A 27,600-nucleotide genomic window follows, 5' to 3' on the forward strand; every position below is an offset into this window, starting at 1 on the left:
TCCAAGAAAAGAGTCGCCAACTTAATAGGTCCTGCGCTGCCAAACAAACCCCAACCCGTGTTCCATCGCAAAAATGTTGCATCTCTGTGACTGTTTTCCAACAGTTTTAATGGAATGTGACCCGAAAAACTCAAAGCCCTTGTGTCTCCTCGATGTAAATACTCCCGTCTAACCGTCTTTTCATGACAAGTGCTCGACTGAAATCGAACGTATCGGCCTCCCTTGCCAAACTTTCACTAAAAACACTCGACTAGCTACTACCACTATATACGATTTCCCCACTCTCTAACTGCGCCTTAATCTAAAGGCACATTCCATGAACAAAGCTTCTCTCCCAGTACTGTCCGTCTGTGGAACAGTTAAGCTGGCCTGCTTCCCGGTCAAATACAACATGGTAGCCTTCAAGTCCAATGTAAACAAATTCTTGTTAAGCCGTCCCCATAAATAATCATTCTACCCAATTTAAACCGTTAACGATTACTACATTACCACCTTATATTCATTAACTCTTTTCCTCGAGTGGCCTTCGGGTCTTTATAAGTGGTGACTCCCTAGTAGAAAAAAACAGACAAGCAGCAAAATCTCACCCATACACTGTAGATGCCGGAAAATAGTTTCTACCTCCAAACTGTTAAACTTTGGAATTCACTCCCGATTACTTGCTTCCCTGACTATATTGGCATGCAGAAGATCAAGTGTGATGTGAACAGACATCTTGCTGCTCAACTCCCTACATAGTATAACACGATCAGCCGGTCACTGGCGTGTGACTGACTTCACACGTTACACTAAATATCTTAGAACTGGTCTCATGAAAATGTGAAGATGGCCTGTCATTAAGGTCTGTAAGAAGCAAAGTATACCTGAGATGTTGGATGCGGGTGTGGTTCCTTTATTTTCCCAAGATGACCTCTTCACTCTGGTGGCATTCTGGTTGGAATTTTCTTTCTTCATCCTCCGGCCAACTCCATTGTTTGATGGAAGCATTCATGGCCGATTCAATAAAACACACAACACGACACAATCGTAATATCTATGAGAAATCTTTGCTATTTTATTTCTATACATAAATATATTACACTATTTTGCAATGTTTTACAAAATGGATCAAAAGCAATTAATACTTAAACCCTGATAATTATTAGACTGAGCTACATAGATAGTCCTAACTAGTGCTGATGGAAAGGGGGTGCCCTCTCTCGTTCATGGAGAGACAGAAACACACGTACTTACCCCATGTCGTCCGGCCAAAAAAAAAAGATCCATATAGAAAGGGAATTCTGAGATTGCACTTCTATGTATCTGTACGCTTTTCTGTCTATCTCTACGCTTATGGCCAAATCACCACCCGGTCATGCTGTAGAGTGTGTTAGCAACTGAGTCACTGAGATATAGTGCCACAATAGTATCCCCGTAGATTTGGTTCCAAATTGTAGCCCTTTACGCCTTAGTGGCAGTGTGCCTTGTTTGAGGTGAAAATTGAATAAAAGTAATGATAAAAAAAGATTACTGAGTGCAACAAAATCCTCTTTTTTTTTTTTTTACATAAAAATCACTACTTATCAAGGCCCAGAAGCCATTCGAGGATAAGAGTTAAAGAGTATACACTAGTCAATAGGACAATATCATAGCAATCGTTAGTAGTGGAAATTGGTAAATTGGATTACTTAAGGCGAACAGCTCATCAAGAACTTGTTTACATTGGACTTGAAGACAACCATATTGTAGTCAGCTGGAAAGCAGGCAAACGAAAGAGAGTTCCACAGGCGTGCAGTTCTAAGAAAGAAGCTTTGTTCATGGAATCCATGTTTAGGTTTAGGCACAGGTAGACGAGTGTTTCTTGTGGAAGTTTGGCGAGGGAGATCATATATTGGAGCTCAGACGAGCACTTGCCATGAAAATATCGATAAAGCAGAGACAGGCTCGCAATGTCTCTTCTGTGAGAGAGGTTGCAGGGAAGAGAAAAGGGCGCCCCTACTAGGCTACGAAGTCTATTTTGTACTCTGTCAAGGCAGTATAACGTTTGCTAGCGTAGATGAAGATCGGAAGTTACATCGGCTGAAACGGTGTGCGAATAATTATTCATGATATGAGTAGTGGTTTGAATTATTAAAATTAGCAGTCCTCATCTGAAACATATTATTATCATGTCTGATGACATATAGGAAAAAAAATTACTGTAGATTTTTTATTTAGATTGGAGGATATTTTTCTGAATTCATTTAAGATGGTAGAGGGTTTGCCTGACTTGCTATTTTCTTTCCAATGTAACTCTTTTCAATCGTTTTTTCAATAGGGCAATAATGGACTGAATTATGGCGAGCTTAAATAATCTTGAATCATTTCGGATGACCTAAAGAAAAAAAAGCAGTAGTTGTTTGGCCAAATATTTATGTTGAGGTTCCTAAATGCTAGATACTACTCTAATAGCTTCTTCTCTCGAACAGCTAGCCTTTGGAATTCCCTTCCTGCTACCTGCTTCTTTGATTGTACTATGTTGTACAGATGTTTAAATGTAATGTAAAGCAACATCTTGTTAATCTGTCCTAGGTATGATCCCAAATTAGTGGTCCCTACGTCCAAATGGTGATGTACCTTGTTTGAGGGTAAGATGAGTAAAAAAAAAAAAAAAAAAAATTATGATGAACTTTTTTACATCAAAGACTTTAGCGAAAGTTAAAAATGAAAATAAGAAAGACAGAAAAGAAAAACGTATAAATCGACATAGAAAGCAAAGAAAAGTTGTTTCTGAGATGGGTATATTTGCCGATGACACTACTCTCTATAACAGATATGAGGCGAAAACAAATGAACACATATCCAAGGAAATGGCAGAAACACTAGAGGATGACCTCCAATCTGTAGTGGAATGGGGACAAAAATGGATGGTCACATTCAATGCTGCCAAGACTAAGCTTGTTTCCTTCAATAATTACAAAAAACCTTCTCTACCACCAATAACAATGGCCAAGAACATATTACTTGAAAGTACTTCCTTTAAATTCCTCGGCCTAACGTTTACAGGGAACATGAACTGGAATAGATACATTGAGAGCATTGCCAAGGCTGCTGCAAAGAAGGTGGGCTCTCTCTACCGTACTAGAAAATTATGCCTGAAAGTATCCTGTACCTTTATAAGGCCACCATTCGCCCATGTATGGAGTACTGTTGTCACATTTGGTCTGGTGCATCTACTACTTGTCTCTCACTCCTGGACAGGGTTCTAAAGAGTCTCCAACCTGATAGGTCCTGAACTATCATCTAGGCTTCAGCCTCTGTCTCATCGACGAAATATTGCATATGCAGAAGTTCAAGTGTAATGTGAACAAACATCTTGCTACTCATCTCCCTTCATAATACCCCTGCAACTTATATCCCCGATAGTAGCCCCCTACTTCAAAGTGGCACCGTGCCTTGTTTGGGGTGAAAAGTGAATAAAAAAGAAAAAAAAAATCATCATCATCATCATCATCATCATCATCATCTGCATCCGAAGGTTCTATTGTCGGCATTGGTTTCTCCGATATTTTTCTAGTGAGAATTATTTCTAGAAAGACATTGTCTACTCATAGGAGGGACCATGTGAAGGTTACCAACATCCTAAGTGATTTTATTTAAAACGAACTTGGTTCAAACTTCGCACACGCGGCTCGTCAGTTCGTGTCGTTAACCTCTCAACTACTGCCACCTCCACGTCTTTTTATGGAAATGGATTTTGCGTCCTCTCTTTATTTATACGTCAAGCTTTTTTTTATGTGACGAGAAGGATATATATTTACAAACAGATATCCATTACTCTTTTTTATAGAATGGAAGATATTTATTAAAATTCAAATCCAGTTTTTATGTTGAAAGGAATTTAAGTCCCTTCACTCTGGGTTGGGATAAAACTACACATATAATTCTATGAATAATGCCGACTCATGGAATACGCAATAAAGCATGACACTTCGAAAGGAGAGGGTAATGTTTGGGAGTATGATGGTCTTAGTAACACTATACACTATACTCCAATCTATGCCCGCCCCCGTCCTGAATTTCAAGAAAAACACTTGTCTAGTTAAAAGCACTATTAGTAATTTTCCCGACTCTTTATTTGTGCCTAAACTTAAACATAGGTTCCATAAACAAAGCTTCTTCCTTAGAACTGCACGCTTGTGGAACTCTGTTCCGTTTTCCTGCTTTCCAACTGACTACAATATGGTCGTATTCAAGTCCAACGTAAACAAATTTTAATGAGCCATCCCCTTAAGTAATCCAATTTACCAAATTTTCACTAGTAACAATTACTACATGTTTCCATTGACCACTGTACACTCATTAATCCTTATCCTCGAGTGGCCCCCGGGCCTTGATAAATGGTAACTGCTTTGTTACAGTACGAGGTTATTGAAAACAAAACATTTTGTATAAATAAAACTATTAGATAAGATTTCATGTACGCGCGTTTCTCGTCTATACGTAACTTTGATAAATATACTTTCAACTATTTTTTATTTACTGATTATGGAAAACAGTTATTGAAATAAAAATGAACAAAACTATTTGTTTCTACATTCTGTTTAAAAAAAGAAGAAGACTTTTAGCTTCGTATCCATAATAAAGTACCTCTCCCCACGAGGGCAAAATTAGGTCGTATTTTAATGTTAGGGGGAATCAAGCTCTCTCACTTTGAATAGGGATAAAACAAGGAAATGTACGAGTCTTGACGAATTGCTTCTGATCTGTGTTAATAAAACTTGAATGTGAATGTGTTTCTAGCATATATGTAACTTTCATGAATACATATTGAACTATTGTTTTATTTACTATTAATCGAATAATTATTAAAATAAAAAAAGCGATTTAATAAGTTAATGCAGTTTGCTTAAAGCATTGTTTAGTGTGTATAAAGATAATTTATGGAAGGCGATTACAATGCAGAAGTGTAAAGGACCGAAAGCAAATTAAGTACAAATGTAGGATGATTTTTTTTTTTTAATTTTTTTTTTTTACATGGAGTTCACCACTTATCAAGGCCCAATGGCCACTCGGGGATAAGGGTTATTGTGTGTACAGTAATCAAAGGGATAGTGTAGCAATAGTATTGGAGAATTGGTAAGGTGTCATTACTTAGGGGGGGGGCGGTTCATCAGGAATTTGTTTGTGTTGGACTTGAAGATATCCAGGTTGAAGTCAGGAGGGAAACAGGCAAGCGGAACAGAGTTCCACAGGCGTGCACTTCTAAGAAAGAAGCTTTGTTCATAGAATCTATGTTTTGATTTAGGCACAGATAGGGAGTGGGGAAAATTATTGACGGTGGTTTCAGCTAGTCGGGTGTTTTTTGAAAAAGATTGGCGAGGGGGGACCAGAGAATGGAGCTCAGACGAGCACTTGCCATGGAAATAACGATAGAACAACGACAGGCTCGCTACGTCTCTTCTGTGGGAAAGAGGTTGCAGGGTAGAGAAAAGGGCATCCCTCACCAAGCCACAAAGTCTATTTTGTACTCTGTCAAGGCAGGATAGGCTGTTTTTAGCAGCTCCCGCCCAGATGTGGCAGCAGTACTCCATCTTTGGACGTACTTGGCTCTTATTATGTTTTTCAGTTGTCTTTTTTTAGGGAATCACCACTTATCAAAGCACGAAGGCCACTCGAGGATAAGGGTTAATAAAAGTAAGGTGGTAGTGTATTAATCGTTATGGTGTAAACTCGGGAATTTTGAATAGGATCCTTTACTTCACGGAGGTAGTATGCTCTCGTTTCGTCAGCCATGACTGGATAGACGTCCTAAGTAATTTGCAAGTGTATTTTTCGGTCGCCCACACTGAGGATTGAACCCTTAACCTTCTGTAGGATATTACTTTTATGGTTGATTTTTCCAAGCGACCGAAAAATACAATTGAGAATTACTTAGGACATCTATCCAGTCATGTTTTTTTTTTTTTTTTTTTTTACACGGTGGTCACCACTTATCAAGGCCTGGAAGCCACTCGGGGATAAGGGTTATTGCAAGTACAGTACGTTAGTGTGGAGATTTGAGAAAGTGTTTACTTAAGGGGGCGGTTTATTAGGAATTTGTAAACATTGGACTTGAAGATATCCAAGTTGTAGTCAGGTGGGAAGCAGGCAGACGGAACAGAGTTCCACAGGCGTGCAGTTCTAAGAAAGAAGCTTTGTTCATGGAATCTACGTTTTGATTTTGGTACAGATAAAGAGTGGGCGAAATTTTTCACAGTGGATTCAGCTAGACGGGTGTTTTTCGTGAAAGATTGGCGAGGGGGGACCAGAGATTGGAGTTCAGACTAGCACCTGCCATGGAAATAACGATAAAACAAGGATAGGCTCGCAATGTCTCTTCTGTGGGAGAGAGGTTGCAGGTTGATGGAACGAGAACATGCTACCCACGTGAATAAATACTTGTCTTTTTTATAGTTTGTTTAAATTGTGATGGAATTTTTTAAATCTTCAGACTACTGTTCTCATCTTCAATATCATTTTCACAACATTTAGGTCGATGTAACCTTCGACCTTCTTCAAGTGTATCTTGTCAAACTTGGGAATGTTTGCACATAAACACGTGGCGCAGTGGTTAAAGTATTAAAAAAAAAATCAATTGTAAAAGCGATATTCTCCTGAAGATTGAAGGTTCAATTCTTAGTGTGGCCGAACGAAAAATACAATTGTGAATTCCTTAGGACCTCTATCCAGTCATGGCTGACGGAACAAGAGCATACTACCCTCATGAGGTAAATAAAGGGTTCCGTTCGGCAGAAACATTGTCGAGTTCGACAAGATACATCTGAAGAAGGTCGGAGGTTACATCAACCGAACTGGTGTGAAAATGACATTCAAGATGAGAACAGTAGTCCGATGAATTCAAATAATATGAATTATTCATACTCCTATCAATTTGTTTTTTTGTGTATTGATATTCATATTAAAAACCCTTTTTTCTATTTATTTTGTTTACTTGCCTCCCCACGAGGGCAGAGTTGGACATAAGGTCGGTATTTAATGTAGGGGAAAACCAGCTCCCCAAAAAGGGTCACTCTGATTAGTAACAAAAATAAAAAAATGAATCAGTTATGAAGGATTTCTCCTCCATTAACCGAGACCAAAAAAGTGTAGTGTAGCATCAGAACAGATACTACACATTGATCTTTTATATTTTTTATTTACTCTGAAAGTTTATAACCAAAGCAGAAATAAACAAAAAATTAGGCACAAGGCCACTCAAAAATTGGGGAGGCTGGTGTCTATGGTCATTCTCGTTCCTATACCTTTGCTAGTTTATGCTTGATTCTAGCTAAAATTCACCACAATACATCAAGCACACTTAGGGTCGTCCTACCTAAGATTCCCAAATCATATTGTGTGTTTTATTTATTTATTTATTTTTATAAGCAAATATTAAATTTGTAAACATAAAATTTTATAAAAAGTCGTTTGTTTAATTTTCCCGAAGGTCGAAAAAAAAAAAAAAAGGCAACCCTTTTTTTTTTTTTATTCAAAAAGAAAATATAATTTTCTTATATATGGGTCGTGGAATTACATTCATCTGCAAAAGATTCAGCTAATTTGCATATTCTTTTAAACATTCATTTTAATTCCCTATTAGTTTTTTTCGGTTTCCTTTTTTTTTTTTTTACATGGAGTTCACCACTTATCAAGGCCCCATGGCCACTCGGGGATAAGGGTTATTGTGTGTACAGTAATCAAAGGGATAGTGTAGCAATAGTATTGGAGAATTGGTAAGGTGTCATTACTTAGGGGGGCGGTTCATCAGGAATTTGTTTGTGTTGGACTTGAAGACATCCAGGTTGAAGTCGGGAGGGAAATAGGCAAGCGGAACAGAGTTCCACAGGCGTGCAGTTTCTGCATGATTTATTCTTGCCTAATATTTGCGTAAAAGATATATAATAAACAAAAAATTCTTTCTATATATATATTTGTGTGCGTATATATATTTGTTTAAAAAAATTTGCCTACCAAGCTCCTCTGTCAGCAATTTGGTTTACTATTAAACTTCATACATGGCGGATCCGAAAGCCTGCGAAACTTTATATTTATTTGGGTTTTAACCGGATAAAATTGGCACAAAGCATAAAAATTAAAGAAATTAAATTTGCTAGGTGAAGGTCAACCATGACGTTACGAATATGCATGCATTAACTCATTAAAACGGGCACCTGCTAAATCCAAGTAACTAAATAAATTCAAACGTTTTTTCGTTAGCATGTTGCGGTGGGGCAATGGTTAACGTTGCACGTTTTTTTGTTTTTTCACACTTTAATTTACAACTTTGCCTCAACGTTTCGGGTTCGATCCTCATACTTACTTTTTTATTTTTTTTAATTCCCCCCTACCCCCAGAGTTTCCACACGCACCTACAAACACCTGGGCAACGCCGGATACCCCTCGCTAGTATAAAAATAAATACGAAATCTGCATTAATCAAAATATCATATTTAAGCACATTTTACGACCGGGGAATGCCGGGTGGTCTGCTAGTTTTAAAATAATTCAATTTTTCTTTTATAATTATTGCAAGTACATTACGTTAGTGTGGAGATTTGATGAAGTGTTTACTTAAGGGGGTGGTTCATTAGGAATTTGTTAACGTTACTTGAAGACATCCAAGTTGTAGTCCGGTGGGAAGCAGGCAGACGGAACAGAGTTCCACAGACGTGCAGTTCTAAGAAAGAAGCTTTGTTCATGGAATCTACGTTTTGATTTAGGCACAGATATAGAGTGGGAGAAATTTTTCACAGTGGATGCAGCTAGACGGGTGTTTTTCGTGAAAGATTGACGAGGGGGGACCAGAGATTAGAGTTCAGACGAGCACCTGCCATGGAAATAACGATAAAACAAGGATAGGCTCGCAACGTCTCTTTCTTTTATGTTTTTTCTTTTTCTTCTTTTCTTCTTATTCTCTTTCCTTTTCTTCTTCTGCTTATTCTTTTCCTTCATTTTTCTTTTCTTTTCTAATTCTCCCTTTTCTTTCTTTCTTTCTTCTTCTTCTTCTTCTTCTTCTTCTTCACAATATCAAATAAAATTATAATTTTCTTGTCACCCTGCGTCCGTAACAAATAAATGGTTCTTCTTCTTCTTCTTCTTCTTCTTCTTCTTCTTCTTCTTCTTCTTCTTCTTCTTCTCAACAATATCAATAAAAATTATCATTTTCTTGTCACCCTGAGTCCGTAACAAATAAATGGTTCGTCAATTTAATTAAAGATTCTCTTTTTATTCTCTAAATTTATCCAACTTCTTCCTATGCATTTTTTTGTTAATTGTCATGATGTCATGTTGTTCGTCCGATGCTGCTGATCGACCTATACGATAAAACATGACAAAAGAGAATTACAAACACAAGAGAACATTGTTAAAGCAATGAGTAATGTTTGTTGCATACAAAAATATTTGTTTCATGCAAAAATGTGTGTTGCATACAAAAACATTTGTTAGATACAGAAAGGTTGGATTAACCACTAAGGAGGCCGTCCTATCAGCAGGTGCAAAATACTGGCGCTGCTGTATTGCCATTTGGTGAATGGACTTTGAACCATACAGTCGTTTCGAGTGGGGCCTCTCGATGCCATACTAGTGGGTAATTGTTACGGCTTTACCTTATCATGGCTACAAAAAGAAACTCTTACCTTCCCTCTCTGTCCTGCTCTAACCAAGTCTGTCGACCTGTTCCACAAATCCCAATCCTCAACATGAAATACCTCCAGAAAAATAACACATGTAAACCTAGAACCCCATCTCCCAACGTAGAGCCCTACTACCATGTCTCCTACAACATCAAGGGTCTACGTTCCAACCTTCCAGAGGTTGAAACCCAATTACAGGAGACAAAACCAGACATATTCTTCCTAAGTGAAACTGGCATTAGGCCGACCGCTTCCCTTGACGAATTCATAATTAAAGGATACTCAAACTTAACATCTAAATCTGACCCCCAGGTTCGCCATGGATATGGAATCTGTGCTTACATTAAAGATGGCTTTCTGTGTGGCAGGGATATCTCCAGAGAAGACCCTAATTTACCTTATATGTGCTTCCGGGTTGCACTTGCTTACACCACTGCATTTATATTCACTTTCTATTGCCCCCACAACAGCGGAATTACTATCCTTAAGAGCATATCTGAAAAACTTGACCACATCCTGTCTGCTCAATCTTCAGCTAACATCCACATTTGTGGCGACTTCAATGTCCACAATGCGGAATGGCTGACCCACTCTAACAAGACAGATGATGAGGGGAAGTTCTGTCATGATTTTGCCATTGCCAGGTTGTCCATGAACCCACTCGAGTGCCCCTGAGCTATGTTCAAGTTCCATTGTGTCTCCTCTGGGATCTTCCAACCACGCGGTTGTGTCAGTAAAGATAAAAACGAACTGCAATAAGTCTGGAGAGGTACATCTCGTTGTACTGTATATCGATACTCTACCGCTGACTGGGAAAGCTTACGTACACTTATATCTGATCTACCACTGCATTCCATGTTTAAAAAAGATGTGTCCTAGATCGATTCATACCATCCAAAAAATTCCAACAAAAACCTAACAGCCAGCCATGATTCTCCCCAGAATGTGCTGCTGTCATCGTGCACAGAAATCACTTTTTCCATAGCTACCAACGTAATAGATGTACTGAGACTAAAGCTGCCTTCAGGACTGCCAGCAACAACTGCAAAAGAGTAATAAAAAATGCAAGAGAGCTATATGCTCAGTCCGTTAAATCCAAGTAGCTGAGCAGCGGCTTGGTTCCCCCCAGTTTTGACAAATAACAAACAGGATCCTGAACAGACGCGTGCGTTCTATCCCAACCATCATCAATGGACCTGAGGTCATCTCGTCAGCATCAGACAAGGCCAAACTATTTTCCAAGAACTTTGCAACTAATTCTACCCTATGCGACGAAGGCCATCAACTCCCCGTATTTCCTTCTATAACAGACAACACGCTATGCAACATACAAATCTCTGTGCATGATGTCGTCAAGTTAATCAAGAACCTTGATTCCAGTAAAGCAACTGGCCCTGACGGCATTCAAATCATTGTGCTGAAAAAGCTTCAACTAGAACTTGCTCTCATACTTACAAAACTCTTTAAGTGTTGCCTTAAAGAGAAGTGCTTCCCAACACCCTGGAAATCCTCACCAGTATGCCCTGTATTTAAGAACTCAGGTGGTAAGTCCTCTCCCTTTCAGTACAGACCAATAAGTCGCCTGTGTGTCATGAGTAAGCTGCTGGAATCCATATTAAATAGAGAAGTAGTCAACCACCTCAGCAGAAACAACCTTCTGGTTTGACATGCAATATGGTTTCTGTTAAGCCAGATCTACAGCAGATGTGCTAACTGTTATATCTCATAGAATTAGCGAATCTCTTGACAAAGGCTTCCTTTCTAGGGCAATTGCTCTTGACATATCAAAGGCCTTCGATAAGGTATGGCATAAGGGCCTACTTCACAAGATTTCCAGCTACGGTACAACTGGAAATGTTTTCTCAATCATTAAATTATTTCTCTCCGATAGGCTTATAAGAGTAGTAGTTGATGGGCAGAAATCAGAGACCATCAATATTAATGCTTTATCGTTAACCTCTATGCTGATGACAGGACCATCTATGGCAACACATCAAAGGCCGTAAATGACAAAGTTCTCTCAGATTCTCTCTCCTCTGATCTTGAGCGCGTGGTACAGTGGGAGAGGAGGTGGCTGGTTACTTTTAATGCATCTAAAACCAAGCTCCTATCTTTACATCATCAACGCTCTGATACCCATCGGGCATCAATTGATATGGGTGGCTCTCGTCTAGGGGAAGCTCCATGTTTTCTTCTGGGCCTGACCTTAACCCCTGACCTGAAATGGAATACGTACATCAAGTCAGTTGCCAAGATCGCTGGAAAAATGGTAAGATCCTTCTACTGCTCTAGAAGATACCTCACCCCTGATGCAATTCTCTATCTGTATAAAAGCCAAGTACGTCCAAGGATGGAGTACTGCTGCCACATCTCGGCAGGAGCTGCTAAAAACAGCCTATCCTGCCTTGACAGAGTACAAAATAGACTTCGTGGCCTAGTGGATGATGCCCTTTTCTCTTCCCTGCAACCTCTCTCCCACAGAAAAGACGTTGCAAGCCTGTCTTTGTTTAATCGTTACTACCATGGCAGGTGCTCGCCTGAACTCCAATATCTGGTCCCCCCTCGCCAATCTTTCATGAAAAACACCCGTCTAGCTGAAACCACTGTCAAAAATTTTCCCCACTCCTTATCTGTGCCAAAATCAAAACGTAGATTCCATGAACAAAGCTTCTTTCTTAGAAGTGCACGCCTGTGGAACTCTGTTCCGGTTGCCTGCTGACTACAACCTGGATGTCTTCAAGTCCAACATAAACAAATTCCTGACGAACCGCCTCCTTAAGTAAGACACTTTATCAGATCTCCAAAATTAATGTACTGTACACTCAATAACCCTTATCCCCGAGTGGCTCCTGGGCCTTGATAAGTGGTGACTACCTTGTAAAAAAAAAAAGAAACCCGACCGATATATATTTGAACGTATCGCAAAAACAAAAACAAATAAATAACATCTATGTAAATCGCGCTATATCCAAACACTATCATGGGGTCCCGATTTCGGATCTCGCTAGATTCAGAGTGGCTGACATTAATTAATAGACACAAGTATTTACTTAATTTTAAAAAGTTTGTCTTTTACTGGTAACATTATGCATACAATTGTTTCAGCCCTGGCTGTTGCCATATAAGTATAAGCAGTCCATCAATTATAATTTTGCACAACTTGGACTTCATCAGCGCGTAGATAAAAACAATTCTTTTCAAACATTTCACAACCCATGAATAACACCATTTATTGTTAATACAGCGAATATTCATTTTTATATAGACAACATATATATATATATATATATATATATATATATATATATATATATATATATATATATATATATACAGGGTGACATATATATATATATATATACAGGGTGACCCCAAAAAAAACAAAAGCTAAATGAAGGTCATCTAAAACATATGCTGTAGAATGGAGAAAAAAAGGCCAAATACCCTAGTGTTTTGATGTGATGCTTTGAATATAATAAACTAGTTCCGTCTGTCTGCTTCCCACCGGACTACAACTTGGATGTCTTCAAGTCCAACGTTAACAAATTCCTAATGAACTGCCCTCTTAAGTAAACACTTCATAAAATCTCCACACTAACGTAATGTACTTGCAATAACCCTTATCCCTGAGTGGCTTCCGGGCCTTGATAAGTGGTGATCACTGTGTAAAAAAAAAAAAAAAGTTATGACCAAAGTTTTATTTAATTCGGACAAAACACTAAGAAACGGGGCCTAATTAGAGTTGGGCCCGTTCTTTTAGTTCACCCTATATATATATATATATATATATATATATATATATATATATAGCACACTTTGTTAAAAATTCCATTTTCACCCCAAACAAGGCACAGTACCACTTTGTTGTAGGGGGGCTTCTATTGGGGACAGTAGTTGTAGGGATACTATGTAGGGAGTTGAGCAGCAAGATGTCTGTTCACATTACACTTGAACTTCTGCATATCAGTAAAGTTGGAAAAACATGAACCTGGAAGGGAGTTTCAAAGTCTAGCAGTTCTGGGGAAGAAACTATTAGAGTAAAATGCCTTCTTGCATCTAGGGATCTCTACTATGTAAGGGTGGGACTTTGCTGCTTGTCGAGTTTGTCAGGGATATTTACATCAAGTGGGTACAAGGGCTTATAGTTTGTCAGGACATGTACCATTAAAATAATTGTAAAACAGGCAGAGGGATGCAACATGTTGTCGATGGGACAGTGGTTGAAGCTTAGATGACAGCTCAGGACCTATTAGGTTGGCAACTCTCTTTTGAACCCTGTCCAGGAATGAGAGCCTAGTAGCAGATGTATCAGCCCAAGTGTGACAACAGTACTCCATACATGGACGAATGGTGGCTTTGTAGAGTTACAGGATACTTTTAGGCATAAGTAACTTTCTAGCACAGTAGAGAGAGCCCACTTTCCTTGCAGCGGTCATGGCAATGCTCTCAATGTATCTGTTCCAACTCATGTTCCCTGTGAACGTTAAGCCGAGGAGTTTGAATGAAGTACTTTCAGGTAATGTATCTTCAGTCACAGCAATTGGTAGTTTAGAAGGTTTCTTATAATTATTGAAGGAGACAAACTTAGTCTTGGCAGCATTGAATGTGACCATCCATTTTTGTCCCCATTCTACTACAGATTAGAGGTCTTCTTCTAATGTTTCTGCCATTTACTTAGATATGTGTTCATTTGTTTTCCCCCGTGTCTGTTATAGAGCGTGGTGTCATCAGCAAATATACCCCATTTTATCAGGGAGATCGTTTATGAATATTAGGAATAATAAAGGTTCAATGATCGACCCCTGAGGCACTCCCGCATTTATATCATATTGTTTAGATGTACGACCATCGAGGACAACCTGGATTCTTCTCTTATTTAAGAAAGATCTAATTATGTTAAGTACTCGTCCAGTGATACCGTATGATCTGATTTTTCTGAGAAGACCATCGTGCCATACCCTGTCAAAAACTTTAGTTATATCAAGGACTACCGCTTTACCCTCCCCCTGCTTTGTGTATGGATTATATGTTCAAAAATTACAGTTAGGATATCTGCTGTAGAAATATATCGAGGGTTGCTGTTCTACCCTCCCTGCTTTCTCCAGTGAATGGTATATACGTTCAGAGATTACAGTTAGGATATCTGTGGTGGAACGGACTTGCCTAAATCCATATTGATGGTCGGTCAGAAGTTTAGCATCTGTAAGGCAATGGACTAGAGCTTGATTAATTATGAACACAAATATTTTGGCAAAAGGCGGGAGGAGGCTAATGGGGCGATACTTTAATGGGTCACTTCTTTCGCCAGAATTCTTGTAAACTGGTACCACAAAAGCAGTTTTCCAGCAGTAAGGAAAACAAGATTCGTTAAGGCATTTGTTGTATAAAGTTTGTTTGAATAGAATTGGAGCAACATCAGGGAAGCATTTTTTTTTAATAGTGCAGCCGAGATGAGATCGGCTCCACATGCTTTTGAGGTGTTTTGGTTGTTTATGATATTATGCACCTGAGAAGGGGTAATTTTCAGATCATATAGTGTGGCGTCAGCCCGCAAATGGAAAGTCAGAGAGGGCAAGGTTTGCTGGGTCTAATATGGAGTTTGAGACAAACCGACTCGCAAGCATGTTTACCTTCTCGGATGCAAACAACTTCATGATTGTTGGAAAGTGGGAGAATTGTTGATTGCCCATTATTTACTACACTATTGTAGATTTTCCAGAAATCACGGGTTCCTAACTCCTGTGCTTCGATGCTTTTTCGGCAGTTTCGGTATATTCTCTCTTACAATTACTTCTAGCTTCAATAAACTTCTGTCTGTCTGTACTGGATATATGTCAGTTAAATCTACGGTATGCATACTTGCCTTACAATGTAATAATCCTTCGAATTCTGTAGTAATATTTCTTTATTTTCTATTGTACGTGTTTCATTTTATTTCAGACTTGCTGTAGTCCGTGCTTAAGCTATTAGCTTCGTATATATATATATATATATATATATATATATATATATATATATATATATATATATATATATATATATATATATATATATACTAGCAAAAGTACCCGTCGTTGACTGGGTTCAAAAACAGCCTACAGAAAATGGACTCTGATTTATGAAAGTATGATAGGTTATGAAAAGGAAGGGTTGTAAAGAGATAGCTTCGAATTTGGGGGTATCAAAACCAAAGCAAAATATGATGAAAGTAAAAATAAAATAGATAAACCTCATAATTTATTATACCATACCTGTTCACACTGAAACACTTATCACGATATTCTGTGGATCTATATTAAAAAACCTTGTTAAACTTTGTGACATATTTCCATTCTATGGAGGTCAGGTGCGAACGAACACCCCATAATTTTATTATACCATATTTCTTCAAACTGAAACATAATTATCAAAGTATACTTACGCAGAAAGATATGAAAAGTCTTTATTAAAGTTTGTGCCTATTTCCATTCTATGGAGGCCAGGCGCGAACACAGACCCCACAATTTTATTATACCATCCCTATTTAAGTTAAAACATACTTATCAAAGTATTCTTATGTACATCTATATCAAAAACACTTGTAAACGTTTTTTTTTTTTTAATTTTTAAATTTTTTTATTTCCATACTTTGTGGACCAGGCGCAAACGCAGACCACCGTTCTGCTAGATCAAACATACCCATTCCTGTGTCTCGATACATCTTCTATCATTATATGTAATCAGTTTTTTTAAAATAGTTTGCCATATAGGAGCCTGTTCGTGACCACACACACACACACACACACACACACACACACACACACACACACACACACACACACACACACACACACACACACACATTCAGCTTTATATATATATATATATATATATATATATATATATATATATATATGAGCAAACAGTTAATAAAATATGTTAAAAAACACTTTGAAATGAGTTAAAAACATATTCAATCTGAAAAGGAAACACTAGATAAATGGATAGTCCTTAATCCGCGGAGTTTCGAAGAAATACTCTCCTTCTCATCAGAGGGTAGGAATTAGCAAAATGCGGGATCGGATTTTGCATGCAGAAGTATTTGATGAAGCAACAAGTAAGTCAAAGATCTTACTTGAAAACAAAATAAGTTAAGCAGAGGGAATATGGTAAAGAAATAGGTGATTACACATGAATGGATAGTCTGGTGGAAGATAAAAAAAATCCAGTGACGGTAAAATCCAAATGTAAAACTTCAAGAAAGTTAAAAGAATTTCCATTTGTACAAGTAAAATCCAAGGAAATCCCGTAATTGGAAGAAGATGGTCCATAATAATCCAAAGGCATATATATATATATATATATATCGTGTATATTTAGGGAACATTTTTTTTTTTTATTTAAACAAACATTGTTACTTAGTTATAACTTTTTATTTTTCAATTTTTCTGATGAAGTTTTTTTTTTTTTTTCTATAAATCAAATATATTTCAAAATGTCCCAATAGGTAGATTTGTTTTTTTTTCGAAGCATATCGCGATTATTTTTTTGCTTTTCGTCAAGATATCGTCAGGAAAATGTATAAGATTTGGTTGTGTTGTCGGGCGAATAGTAAGCAGTCGAAACGATTAATGCGTGCAAAACCGTTTGTGCGTTGTGGAGAGGGAGAGACTATCCGGTTTTGAGGTGGGGGCATTGTCAGAAAGGAGAAGGGGGTTACGACAGGCATTTAAAAATGCATATATGATACTCCCGTCGATTTCGACGCAAAAGGTCCACCACAACAATTTGTTTGGAAATCCACACAGATGATTTGTTTATACCGGGGAAAGCTTTGTGCAGAATCAACTATATTTTCTGGTACAACTGCTGATCTCAGTCGGTGCAATGGCTGCCACAAGACAAAGGTTTTACATCAGACTTTTCTATCTCCTAGATGCATGTCTCAACGAAGAGTGGTGGGTACGTAATAATGTTTTTACCACCTGGAGCTGCTAAAAACAGTCTATCCTGCCTTGACAGAGTACAAAATAGATTTTGTGGCTTAGTGGGGGGTGCCCTTTTCTCTTCCCTGCAACCTCTCTCCCACAGAAGAGACGTTGCGAGTCTGTCTTTGTTTTATCGTTATTTCCATGGCAAGTGCTCGTTCGAGCTCCAATCTCTGGTCCTCCCTCGCCAATCTTTCACGAAAAACACCCGTCTAGCTGAAACCACTGTCAGTAATTTTCTCCACTCTTTATCTGTGCCTAAACCAAAACGTAGATTCCATGAGCAAAGCTTCTTTCTTAGAAGTGCACGCCTGTGGAACTCTCTTTCGTTTGCCTGTTTCCCACCTGACTACAAGTTGGATGTCTTCAAGTCCAACATAAACAAATTCCTGATAAACCGCCCCTTTAAGTAAGACACTTTTTCAAATCTCCAATACCAAGGATTACTATGATACTATCCCATTGATTACTGTACACGCAATAACCCTTATCCCCGAGTAGCTTCCGGGCCTTGATAAGTGGTGACCCCCATGTAAAAAAAAAAATAAAAAATCTTCCAGTAGATTAAATGCGTCCACGGATATAAAACTCGAATTTTCTACATCTCGTTGTGGTACTATATACAGCATAATCACGTTGACACACCAGTTCTCGTCAGCAACGATGAGCCTGGCCAGTATCACATGGGTAACTATTTAGGAAGGCTATGCGCTGTCTGTCTTTCTCTCTCTCTCTCTCTCTCTCTCTTTCTCTCTCTCTCTCTCTATCTATCCACCTATCTACCTATCTATCTATCTATCTATCTATATATATATATATTACTTTTTTTTATTTGAGAGTAAGCAGTTACATATGGTCGCTACAAATAGCCATCTGTTTCAATCAATGAGACTTCCTCAGGCGACCCAAAACCCATCGACACCACAAAGAACGATGAAAAAAAAAAGAAGAAAAACTCAGTTTTTTTTTCATCTTTCTTTGTAGCGTCGATGGGTTCTAGGTCTTCTGAGAAAGTCTCATTGACTGAAACAGATGGCTATTTGTAGCGACCATATGTAACTGTTTACCCTCAAATAATAAAAAAAATTGCTCTTGTTATTGAGCACTATCTAACAACCTGGTTGTTTTCATTGATCCCGACTTTTGAACATCTCAAACCTATATATATATATATATATATATATATATATTACACAGTGGTCACCACTTATCAAGGCCCGGAAGCCACTCAGGGATAAGGGTTATTGCAAGTACAGTACTAAGCCACGAAGTCTATTTTATACTCTGTCAAAGCAGGATAGGCTGTTTTTAGCAGCTCCTGCCCAGATGTGGCAGCAGTATTCCATCCTTGGACGTACTTGGCTTTTATATAGATAGAGAATTGCATCAGTAGTGAGACATCTTCTGGAGCGGTAGAAGGATCCCACCATCTTTCCAGCGACCTTGGCAACAGACTTGATGTCCATTTCAGATCAGGAGTAAAGGACAAACTCAGAAGCTTGTCAAAACACGGGGCTTCTCATAGACGAGAGCCATCCATTTCAATTGATGCCAGATGGGATCAGAGCGTTGATGATGTAAAGATAGGAGTTTGGTTTTAGATGCATTAAAAGTAACCAGCCACGTCTTCCCCCACTGAACCATGCGCTCGAGATCAGAGGAGAGAGAATCAGAGAGAACTTTGTCATTTACAGCCTTTGATGTGTTGCCATAGATGGTCGTGTAATCACCATAGATGTCAACAAATGATTTAAGTATGTGTTTAGGGAGGTCATTGATGTAGATCAGGAAGAGAGTTGGGCCCAAGATTGACCCTTGAGGGACTCCAGCATTAATACTGCAAGCCTCTGATTTTTGTCCATCGACCTATTATGAGCCTATCGGAGAGAAATGATTTAATGATTGAGAAAACACTTCCAGTTATACCATAGCTGGAAATCTAAGAATTAAATGTATATATATAAATTTTAGGCTCCCATACTTATGAAACTGTTTAAGCGTTGCCTTAAGGAGAAGTGCTTTCCGACTCCCTGGAAAACCTCATCAGTATGCCCTGTATTTAAGAATTAAATGTATATATATAAATTTTAGCTATTTAAATTTTATAATTTAAAAGGTTAATCTTCAAATAAAGAGTTTTTATTGTTTAAAAACAAAGAATTGAATAAATCTATTTCCCATGATTTATATATATAGACTAGCAGGGCTACCCGGCGTTGCTCGGGACCGTATAAACAATGAAAAAACAAAAGCAGATATTGAACATATGTTTTATTCTTAGGGGAGAGGAATCTTTCATCTCTATGTATTATTTGTTTTATCTACCCTAGGACTGGTATTGTTCATGTTTTATCCCTAGCATAGGTAATTTACAGCATGTATATGAAATTGTTTTACCTTAGGGAGAAGAGAACAGGTAATATACAACATAATGTGTCTATATTACATCCCTGGCAACGCCTAGAAACCAGCTAGAACATGTATTTCTGTCAATCTTTATTACATCCTGGGCTATGCCGGGAAACCAGCTAATCTCTATTTAGTGACTTGACCACCAAAATACCTCCCTAAGTGTGTCCTTTCTTTTGAACTTATTAGATATAGGTATCTAGAAATGTGTGTGAAATTTTGTTGAATGCATTGTTCACTATGATTTTCTTATATGAGGGGGAAAATATTAGCAAATGTTTTTATTTGTTGGCACCTGATTTGCTAGAAGCAATAAACATAGAAAAATTAAAATTTTTAAAGTTATCAAAACATTTTCGATTCATAGAATAATGGGATTGGACATTGACGTAGAAAATGGATATTGTACTTTAAATCCAAAATGAATGCTAAATATTGAAATGGAAATTCATGGTAGTAAGGGGGTAACTGATTGATATAATAATTAAGTGATTGGTTTTGCTCTACGAAACAGATATTGTCAAGAATTGTATGAGTCAACTGAATTAAAGAAATAAATCATAAGATGGTCAACATCATGAATTTTTGAATATAGCTTTTTGTCATTTATTCTCTATATCAATATATTTCTACAGATATATATATATATATATATATATATATATATATATATATATATATATATATATATATATATATACATATTCCTATGTTCAGAATGGCTTAATGTAAGCAAATAATAAGGTAACTGCAGCTTCTCTTCCAATTTTCGGATTTTTTAAATCGTGCTCAATTGCATTTTATTTCCTTTTGGTGGATTTATTGTTTGTATTTTTTCTGATGAGTTAAGGGCAAAATAGATTCACTAGTTGATATAATAATTAAGTGATTGATTTTGTGCTATGAAACAAATACTACCGAGAAGTTCAAATGTCGACTGAATTAAAGTAATAAATTGTAAGATGATCAACATCATGAAATTTGGAATATAAGCTTTTGTCATTTATGTATGTATGTATGTATATATATATATATATATATATATATATATATATATATATATATATATATATATATATATCGTAGGGACTTCCAGATTGGTATTTGGGGGCGCGTTTAATTCACTGGGGGAGGTGCAACCCCGACTAAATTTGCCCAGCGGGTAAACGACAAGGCTGTGCTCCACGTAATGGTGTACCGGACACCTGCTGCAAGATGTCTTTTTAAACCTGCATGCCAACCACATGTTTGCCGCAGCTAATAATGACAATTGAAGGGTGTGCGACACAAAGTTGCGCCTTGTGGATCACGTAAAACACTTCATAGCTGTAGCTGGCTCAATCTTTATGAGCAAAATGTATACTTGTATCCGAGTTCTGTCAACGACGATATATATATATATATATATATATATATATATATATATATACATATCATATATGTATATATACATATATATGATTGACCATCCCTCTTGAAGAAGCCCGCATAAATCGGGCGAAACGTTGAGTATCCAGGTCCTTCCACCTCCATTTTATTTCATACATATATATATACATATCATATATGTATATATACATATATATATATATATATATATATATATATAAATATATACATATCATATATGTATATATATATATATATATATATATATAAATATATACATATCATATATGTATATATACATATATATATATATATATATAAATATATACATATCATATATGTATATATACATATATATATATATATATATATATATATAAATATATACATATCATATATGTATATATACATATATATATATATATATATATATATAAATATATACATATCATATATGTATATATACATATATATATATATATATATATATATACATATCATATATGTATATATACATATATATATATATATACATATCATATATGTATATATACATATATATATATACATACATATCATATATGTATATATACATATATATATATATATATATATATATATATATATATATATATATAAGGCTGAACGTCTGTGTGTGTGTCTGGTCACGGATAGGCTCCTATATGGTTGACTATTATAGAAAACTGATCACATCTAATGATAGAAGATGTATCGAGACACAGGAATGGGTATGTTTAATCTGGCAAAACGGTGGTTCATTAAAATTGTGGGGTCTGCGTTCGCGCCTGGTCCAGAAAGTATGGAATTAAAAAAATTAAAAAATTAAAAAAAAACGTTTACAAGTATTTTTGATATAGATGAACATAAGAATACTTTGATAAGTATATTTTAACTTAAATAGGGATGGTACAATAAAATTGTGGGGTTTGCGGTCGTGCCTGGCCTCCATAGAATGGAAATAGGCACAAACTTTAATAAAGACTTTTCATATCTATCTGCGTAAGTATACTTTGATAATTATGTTTCAAGTTGAAGAAATATGGTATAATAAAATTATGGGGTGTTCATTCGCATCTGACCTCCATAGAATGGAAATATGTCACAAAGTTTAACCAGGTTTTTTAATATAGATTCACAGAATATTATGATAAGTGTTTCAATGTGAACATGGTATAATTAATTATGGGGTTTATCTATTTTATTTTTACTTTCATCATATTTTGCTTTGGTTTTGATACCACCAAATTCGAAGCTATCTCTTTACAAGCCTTCCTTTTCATAACCTATCATACTTTCATAAATCAGAGTCCATTTTCTGTAGGCTGTTTTTGAACCCAGTCGACGATGGGTACTTTTGTTAGTATATATATATATATATATATATATATATATATATATATATATATATATATATATATATATATATATAAGTAAATTATTGGTACAGCAAAATGGTAGGAGAAATTTCAGAGGAAACATAATTTAATTTAAATACCAAAGAAAACAAAAAAACGGGCAGGTGAAATTAAAATTTCCTTAAGGCCTTATTCCGGGCACTCCCAAGCTCATGAGTCCGCCATTGGTAATCACCTGATGAGTATAAATAGGTGTTCTGATCAATATTCCGATGGGTGGTTTTCTGTTTTATACAGTGCGAGGTCGAACTATCATCTCAATATTATTGAGGCGTTAGTCATTAATAACTCTCGACCTAGCCTGTGTAGACAAAAGATTTTGAAACATCAGTTGGAAATATTTACTGATTTAAAACCACCTGAACAGTGAGAATTTTTTTTTCTCACTGGTCTTCCAACTGAAACCAAATTCCCTTCTTTCCTCATTCGTTTCTTAGTTTTTAATTTATCATTCTGACGTTTCCTCTTAGAGGGTCAGACGATAAGGCCTTAAGGTAATTTTAATAATTTCACCTGCCCGTTTTTTTTGTTTTCTTTGGTATTTAAATTAAATTATGTTTCCTCTGAAATATAAATATATATATATATATATATATATATATATATATATATATATATATATATATATATATATATATATACACACACACACATGTATATATTGCGTTCTTTCTGTATTTGTTAATTCTAAGTGTTAATTTTTAGTGTTATTTTTTTTTAGTTGTTTCCGTCTTTTCCCGTTTTTTTTTTTTAATTCATGAACTTTTATCAAATTTTCATGTGTGTTTTTACTGCAAAACAAAATATCAACCGAACAATTTAAACATCGGATAGTGTTTCTCATCCACAAACCGAGAACCACGTTTTCTTTTTTTTTTTTTTTGCTTTCATAGGGCAACTTATCCCATAGATATTTCCGCAGCATCCTTCGAAGTATATACAAAGGTTTTTTTTTTTTTTTTTTTTTTTTTTTTTTTTTGAGCGTATGGGGTGATTGAGGGATATCTCGACGATTGGTTGGTGCAGTAGTAGTGGTTCTTCCTTGACGCCCTTCCTCTTCCGTGTGTTTTCGGAATGCAGATCGTGTAAGCCCCAGCCTATCTATATATCAGTTTATCTCTAAACAAAAAGTAAACTGGAATCTGGTGTAGATTTCAGTCGGTGCACCGAGAAACAAATACTGAGATCTCACCCCCTCATTTTCTTCTTCACTACCCACCGGGACAACCCGACGGGGTTGATGTTCGTGACATAAAGAAAGATAAACTTTTGCAACTCTTGTTGGCGTTCAACGAACAACTTTTTCAACATATCTCATATAGAAAAAGCTGTTTGCGAGCGTGTGTTTATGTGTGTGTGAGTGTGCGCATGTGTATGTGTACGTGCGTGTATGTGTGCACGTATGTATGTGTATGTGTGCGTGTGTGTGAGGAGTGTGCGCGTGTGTATGTGTGTATGTGTGAGGAGTGTGCGCGTGTGTATGTGTGCGTGTGTGTGAGTGTTTATGTGTGCGCGTGTGTGCGTGTGTTTATGTGTGCGCGTTTGTATGTGTGTGTATGTGTGCCTGTATGTGTGAGTGAGTTTATTAAACACTTTTAAAGTCTTGACAAGCTAGCCTAATGGTTATCGTACTTGACCCACTGTTTTTAGGTTTTGGTTTCGATCTCAGCTCGAAATTTTTTTTGACTTACAGGACTTGAACTGTTTCGAAAACACATAATACTCGCACGCACGCACATGTCAGTTTCTTTCCGTATTTTTTGTTTCATTAAAAAAAAAAAAATAACATTACGTTTAATACCGGGCAATGCCGGGTAATCTTCTAGTATATAATAAAAATATGAGTAATTCCTTTGGCGATTTAGATTTTTTTATGATGGAAAATGTTTACAAATTACCAGTTGTTGGACCGATTGTCCAGGCAGGACAACATACTTTTTAAATAAACTCTAGTGAAATACGTTATTGTATCTATTTACTATCCCTCCCCACGGGACAGAGTTAGACACCAGGGTCGTTTTTTAACGTGGAGAAAAGGTACAAAAATAAAAATTGTCTCAGTCGTGAAGGATTTCTCCTCCGCCGAAAGAGAACAAGAAATGGAAGTGCAGCATCTGAAGAACAGATACTACACTTTGATCTTGTCCCGAAGGCCAAGAGTACTGTTAACAGGGTACAGCACCCCCCACCCCCCCAATTCTGCAGTTTACGGACCGTGCTGAAATAATAAAGCCATAATTATAAAAATCATTCTTAACAAGAAGTGTTTTGTAAACTATTCTGTACTTTCACCTAACAAGTAAAATAAAAAAGATACGGTAAAAAATGAATTTAATTTGTAAATCTATAATAAAGCTAAACGTATGTGTGTCTGTATGTCTGTACACGAATATCATTTACTATTATACTAAACTGACCACATACAACGATAGAAGTGTATCAAAGATCTGAAATGGGTATGATAAAGTGGGGCCCAGGGGGGGAGAGAGGTCATTTATAAAGGGAAACCCTATGCACGCTCACACTGTTTGATGTGGAGCTACCGATAACCCACCATAGAAAGGGGGGTTACAGGTTACATCGCTCATTCACATCAACGGAGGTGGGGTCCTATAGGAATCACTTACATTGGGGAACCTTAATTAGTGTTCATACGTTTGTGTCAAACCACTACTGCCCCCTCATGTTCGTTTGAGCAATTGCCCCCTATCCCTACAAAGATGATCCAAGCAATGCTGGGTCTGTCTGTGTGTCTGTGTTTGTCTGTTTATACATCTATAGGATTATGCAATAAAGTTCAACATCTGTGTGTCTGGCGCCTGGTCATTTATAAGACGAAAGGAAGTATGTAGAAAATAAATATCAGTTTAAAAGAATTCAAAAGCTATTTATATTCTTATATAAATCAGAGTTGATTATTTGAAGGCTCTTTTAGGACCCAGTCAACAACGGGTAATTCTACTAGTACTATAAAAATAGAATAATCCGTAAATGTCAAACGTGCCGAAAATTCACTAGATATATAAGAAGGTGCCAAGTAACGTGGTGAATCCTGCATGGATGAGATCACAACAGGACACTTCTATATCTTCTAGCAGGTCTTCGCTCCTGCACACAATGCCAAGACGACCTACACGTGGGTGCTCAACAATATTCCCGCCACTGGTCGCTTGATTCGTGGCTACACTTTTCACTCGACCGTGATTATTTCTTCTGAGGCGTGACTGTTTGTATGTTCCAAGATCAACAAGCACGTCCACGATGCAATCAACTCTCTGGAGGTTGGTATCGTTCTGCCGTACACACACACACACACACACACACACACACACACACACACACACACACACACACGCACGCACGCACGCACGCACACACACGCACGCACGCACGCACACACACACACACACACACACACACACACACACACACACACACACACACACACACACACACACACAGTGTCCAAAAGTCACTGAAGGGTTTTGAACTTAAATAGATTCCTTATTTTTTATGATATTTTACTAAGACATTGCGAATTTCTTTTAAAACATTGCAAAATGTAAACAATCTTTATTTATGATTTTTTTTTACACGGTGGTCACCACTGGTCAAGGCCCGGAAGCCACTCAGGGATAAGGGTTATTGCAAGTACAGTACGTTAGTGCGGAAATTTAATGAAGTGTTTACTTAAGAGGGCGGTTCATTAGGAATTTGTTAACGTTGGACTTGAAGACATCCAAGTTGTAGTCAGGTGGGAAGCAGGCAGACGGAACAGAGTTCCACAGGCGTGCAGCTTTGTTCATGGAATCTACGTTTTGATTTTGGCACAGATAAAGAGTGGGGGAAATTTTTCAGCTAGACGGGTGTTTTTCGTGAAGGATTGGCGAGGGGGGACCAGAGATTGGAGTTCAGACGAGCACCTGCCATGGAAATAACGATAAAACAAGGATAGGCTCGCAACGTCTCTTCTGTGGGAGAGAGGTTGCAGGGTAGAGAAAAGGGCATCCCCCACTATAATGTCTTTTAAATGTTGCCCATTTTCAGCTTCACATATTTGTGCTCCTTTAAAAACATTATTAATGACAGATTGCAGAATCTCTGGATTGCAAGTTAACTCCCTTATTTCGATCCTGGTGTTTTCCTTCAATTCTTGCAGGGTTTGAGGTTTGTTAATATAGACTCTTTCTTTAAGATATCCCACAAGAAAAAATTGGAAAAAAATATGATTGGTTACCTAGTTAGATTAAACACAGCGTGTACACTTACTAACACGAGCTCCATGCACTTTAGCCTGACGATTTCCTACATAAATGAAAAGCGGATAACGTACATCCTGGCTCTACTCAAATATTGAGCACTGTTGAAATAAATATTGAAAATCGATATGTAATATATTTTCATTATTTACTTGCATACCTGACACATAATCTATATTATATTTTTCTTTGTTTATCTGTCCGTTCCACTTTTTCTCGGAAATTCCTGGCTCGATCTGGCTGAAATTTTGTATGGGCATCCGTTATGAACAGATAAAGCGAACCAAGTATTATGGTATTATTATGCAAATTAATAAAGATTTTTATTTAATGCAAAAATAAGCACATATTTAACCATACTCAATCATAATTTTGGCATGTAATACTCATACTAAATCAACGGGCAATAACTTTTTTCTACTACAAACGGGCAAAATATCTCTCTCTCTTTCTCTCTCTCTCTCTCCCTCTCTCTCTCTCGATATATATATATATATATATATAT

General features: G+C 36.9%; 2 long non-coding RNA genes across 3 annotated transcripts in view; one reads left to right on the forward strand and one right to left on the reverse strand.

Moving 5' to 3' along the window:
- LOC145269881 (uncharacterized) overlaps nucleotides 1-27,600 on the reverse strand; it is a 57,807-nt gene that overhangs the window by 13,838 nt on the left and 16,369 nt on the right. Inside the window, exon 1 of one of the 2 annotated variants that reach the window (XR_013865278.1) lies at nucleotides 864-12,836. The exons of the other annotated variant lie outside the window; for it this stretch is intronic. This is a non-coding gene — a long non-coding RNA (uncharacterized LOC145269881). Of the gene's footprint in view, nucleotides 1-863; nucleotides 12,837-27,600 lie in introns of those variants that run through there. 2 annotated transcript variants of the gene reach the window in all.
- Nucleotides 1-27,600, forward strand: part of LOC145269882 (uncharacterized) — a 68,709-nt gene that overhangs the window by 7,336 nt on the left and 33,773 nt on the right. The window lies entirely within an intron of this gene.

This window comes from Euprymna scolopes, chromosome 45, assembly GCF_053919585.1.
Source record: "Euprymna scolopes isolate OS-2025 chromosome 45, ASM5391958v1, whole genome shotgun sequence".
NCBI classification, from domain to species: domain Eukaryota; kingdom Metazoa; phylum Mollusca; class Cephalopoda; order Sepiida; family Sepiolidae; genus Euprymna; species Euprymna scolopes.